The sequence below is a fragment of the Marmota marmota genome, unplaced genomic scaffold (assembly GCF_001458135.2).
Source record: "Marmota marmota marmota unplaced genomic scaffold, marMar, whole genome shotgun sequence".
NCBI lineage: Eukaryota > Metazoa > Chordata > Mammalia > Rodentia > Sciuridae > Marmota > Marmota marmota.
In genome coordinates, this window is record NW_026000283.1 from 11,393,365 (window position 1) to 11,398,202 (window position 4,838).

Below are 4,838 nucleotides of genomic sequence, written 5' to 3' on the forward strand. Positions count from 1 at the left end.
TATATATATATATTCTAGAGGTATTTAAGGTAGATAATTTTAAAGAATATGTTAGGAGCTGGGCACTATGGTGCACGCCTGTAATCCTAGCAACTCAGGAGACTAAGGCAGGAGGATTGAAAGTTCAAGGCCAGCCTCAGCAACTTAGCAAGACTCTGTCTCAAAATAAAAATAAAAAAGGACTTGGAAGAGGCTGGGGATGTGGCTCAAGTGGTAGCGCGCTCGCCTAGCATGCATGAGGCACTGGGTTTGATTCTCAGCACCACATAAAAATAAAATGAAGATATTGTGTCCATCTAAAACTAAAAAATAAATACTAAAAAAATGGACTTGGGGCCAGGTGTGGTGGCACATGCCTATAATCCCAGTGGCTCAGTAGGCTGAGGCAGGAGGATTGGGAGTTTAAAGCCAGCCTCAGCAAAAGCAAGGCACTAAGCAACTCAGCATAAAATAAAATACTAAAAAAAAAGGACTGTGGTTGTGGCTCAGTGGTTAATCCATGTATATTCTATCTATTCCACTTGTAACTCAATAGGTGCACCTGCTTCAGCTTACTTCCATTTTCTGAAGTGAGGCAGGAATCTAGAGATGGCTACTAAAGCCCTTCCTGATCATGCCCTGCAATTTACTGTCCTATTGGCCCAAACACACCCTGGGCTGATGGTCCTCAGTGACCAACCTGTAATCACTCCCATGTTGCTTTATCTGGTTTAATTAAGCTCAGGGCTTACTCTCCTACTAATAAGTTTGATTTGTTTCCCCAATTCTTGTCCATCTAGAAACTTTCTTGTCTGCATTACATAACCTATAAGAGGACTCACTGCTCCTATTGTTTAGCCTGTGTCTGCCCTTAGGAAGTGTGTTAAATCAGACAAGCACCCCTTAGGTACTATCCGTTGGGTATTCAGCTTTTTTATTTATCTTTCTCTGAAACAAAAAAGCTTGCTTTATCTGTAACATTTGCTTCCTTCCTTAAACCAATGCCCTCCCCTGTGACAAATGCCCTATCCCTAGTTACACCAGTCTTAGGGACTGACCCCTGTGAAAGGTTTTTTGACTATCTTAAATAAATAATCTTTAGGCATGAAATATTCTAAAATTGATTGTGGTGATGATTGCATCTTCCTGTGAATATACTAAAAACCACTGAAAGCCTCACTTCAGATAAGTGAGTTGTATGGTATGTAAACTGTATCCCAATAAACCTGTTAAGAAAACTAAAACCAAAAAAAAAAAAAAAAACATAAGCTACCCAGTTTCACTTCCTTAAACATACAAGAAAGAAAAACACCTCCAGTATTTAGTAAGAGATGGGTTCCCAGTACAGAAACCCTGTTGCTTTTCATTAGAATGCTTTGGTTTCAATGTCTGATGATCCTACCCTGCAGCCAGAGATTTCATTGACCAGCTGGCTACAAAAGTGAAGTTCACTGTTCTGTCATTATCTGAGGGCACATAAAAAGTTCATAACCCACTTGAATCAAAGTGTGAAATATGATATATCAAGAACTATGTAATGTTTTGAACAACCAACAATAAAAAAATTTTTAAAAAAAAGAAAGAAATACAAAGCATATAACTTAAGTTCTGTACATTCACTAAGCATCGGTCATGTGCTAGGAGTGGGTTGCCAAGCTGGGAAAAGAAACATAGGCAAGATGCCCCCCCCTACCCACAGCTTTTTTTTTGGCGGGGGGTACTAGGGATTAAACCCAGTGGCTCTTAACCACTACATCCTCAGCCCTTTTTTATTTAGAGACAGGGCCTCACTAAATTGCTCAGAGCTTTGCTTAATTGCTGAGGTTGGCTTTGAACTCCCGATCCTCCTGCCTCAGCCTCCGGAGACACTATGATTACTGGTGTAATCATAGTGATCATGGGTCCTGCTCTGAATGAACTCATGTTCTAGAGGGAAAGACAGTCTCTTACACCGAGAATTACAAAGTGTTAGGCAGGAGTTCAGAGAGTGCTATGTGAACACAGGTAATGGAGTGATTCATTCCAATGGTCAAGGAGGCTCCAAAACAAGTAGCATTTAAACTGAGCCTTGACAAATGACATAATTTGCATGACAGGCAAGAGGAATAAAGGTAGTACAGGCAAAGGAAAGAACAGAGTAGCATGAAGGACTAAAGGTCTGTGTTCAATGAGTCTGGGGATGTAATACAAAGGGAAAAAAATGGCTAAGATGAGCTAGAAAAAAATGGCTAAGATGGAGGGCCATGTATGCCAAGGCAATGAATTTGGACTGTTTCCTAGTGTAGGCAATGGGGGGGCCAGCAGAGGTTTTTAAGCCAGGCAATGACTTGAACAGATGTTTTACTCATATTTATGCACCGAAAGCCAGAAGGTCAGCACTAATGGAAATTAATCCATAAAATGACAACATAGGCTGAAAATTTGTCCCTTTGTCTATATTTTCCAGAAGCAATAAACTGAATTATGGAAAACTACTCATTAGAATTGCATGCAAAACAATTGAGGAAAAGAACATGAGAACTGTTTGTATGAAGAGTTTTTCTTTAAAAGAGGAAGACTGCTTGCATCTCCCCTGTGACAGAGATTAAATTAACCTGAACATTTCGTTTTGAAAAGATCAACTGTCAATCTGTACTTAATTTATTCCTAACACCTTTTCAATGGCTAATTTGATCCAAAATGGTTAACTTGATGAGAAGTAAGTAGATCACAATATTCCTTTGTTTAAATCCCTTCAATGGTTCACCAGAGCCTGCAGAATAAAGCCCAAACTGTTCAGTAAGGCTTCTAAGACCCCTTGTGATCTGGCCTCCACCCTCCAGCCTCCAGCCCATGCCCTCCAACCATGGTGGGGCAGAATACTTAATAGGTCACATTATCCCACCTTTGCCAATGCCTGATTCCTGTCTGGTCCTCTCCCCAAAACCAACTTGAGACCCTCAAAAGCTGCCTGATCTACTCAATTACAAGTGGCCACTCTCCCCTATCCAGTTCTACTCACCTTCTCAAATCCACAGCTAGTATTTTGCTTCCTTCCCCATGCAAGTCCATATCTGAAGTGCCCAGATGCAGTCAATGCTTGTTTGTTTCCTTTTCTTGGACCCCTACCCCCAGCAGAAAGAAGGTTCTGTGATTGCAGAGATGGTCTTATTCACTGCTCTGTTCCTGGCTCCCCCCTGTTATGTCATAAATGACTGAATGAGCAAACTAAAGGTCCAGTTTTCATAATCTTAACCATGAGCACTGAGTCTTTTTGTCTCTTAGTTAGGTGTAGTGGGACACCCCCTATAATCCCAGCAGTTTGGGAGGCTGAGGCAGGAGGGTTACAAGTTCAAAGCCAGCCTCAGCAATTTAGTGAGGCCCTACGCAACTTAGCAAGTCCCTGTCTCAAAAAATAAGAAGGGCTAGGAATGTGGCTCAGTGGGAAAGCACACTGAGTTCAATCACTGGTACCCCGCCCCCCAAAAAGATGTACATCCTTACCCAAGCATCCTCGATTTGCAATGCTGACCCCCAGCCCCTGCAAATGCTACTCTGAGAGCTCAGACTAAGAGAAACCCGGGCTCTACCTATTATAGCACTTGGCTGAACCATTGCCATGACATAATGATAAAACAATGGCTTTCCTAGAAAAGAATTTCTGCACATTTCCCCCAGTACATTCTTCAGCTAGACCAGCATAACCCTTGCCATTTTCTCAATGTGACAGGGCATTTCTGTCCTGCTTTCATTTTCAGTTCAACTGGGACTAAAGGCTAACAGCGCTCTTTTCTAACCCTTGTCATTTTGAACCACATCCACTGTCACTCTTTGACCCTGGATCAAACCCCCAGTTTTTTCTGCTGCTGTCCCAAGAGGCTTCCAGTCTTGCTGCTGCTGGAGAAAATTCCAACTGGGCGTTTCCTGGCTTCATTTGTATACAGATACAAGCCCTAGGCTCAGCTAAGCTCTCGGCCCCACCCTCAAGGCAGCCCCCAGCACCAAGGCCCCAGGAAGAACAGGACAGTGAGGTTTCACAAGTGAAAAAACTCATTTACACTGGCTACTTGTCTAATTTGCATAGCCTGATTCAAGTGCTGTGCTTTGAATCAGATGTCTCTTAATGATATCAACAGCATGCATATAAGTCAACATCCTTTCACACCTATTTGGCAGTCAACCTCTTTTTGGGGTGCCACTTTATCTACTTCCTAGAGTAGTAGCCCCCAGTCCAGGGTTTTAAGTGTTCCTTGGATGGGTTACATGATATCTGTGAAACTCTGAAATCATATGGAAAATCCTGCAAGTGTATCTTTCTGGGAAAAATGTTCAGAGCTTCCCAGAATCTCAAAGAAATATGTGACCCAAGAAAGGTTAAGTTCGACTGCCTAACTAACTTCATATAAAAAGTTGTATTTTTAAACAAGATTTTTCAGTTTTGTACAACTACAAAATCAATACATGTTCATTGAATAATTATTTTTGTAATGCCCTTATTTATTTATTTTTTAATGTAGTGCTAAGGATGGAACCCAGTGCCTCTCTCATACTAGACAAGTGTCCTGCCACTGAGCTACAGCCCCAGCCTCACTGAACAATTCTTAATCCAAAAATAGAATCAAGAAAATGAAAGTTACTTGGAAACCCATCAAACATAGATGACCATTGTTAACATTTGATGTTCTACCATCTCTTTTCCAAATTGGATTCATACTATTGATTAAGCTGATGTCTGATAGTTACAGTGTTCCAAATAATGTAAGAGACACTTCAGAATATAAGGAAATGGAGACAAGTTTTCAAAAATCTGATTTTCATGACACATCTACCAGCAAATATTTACTGAGCACCTGCTATGTGCATGAACAATGTTCCAAAAT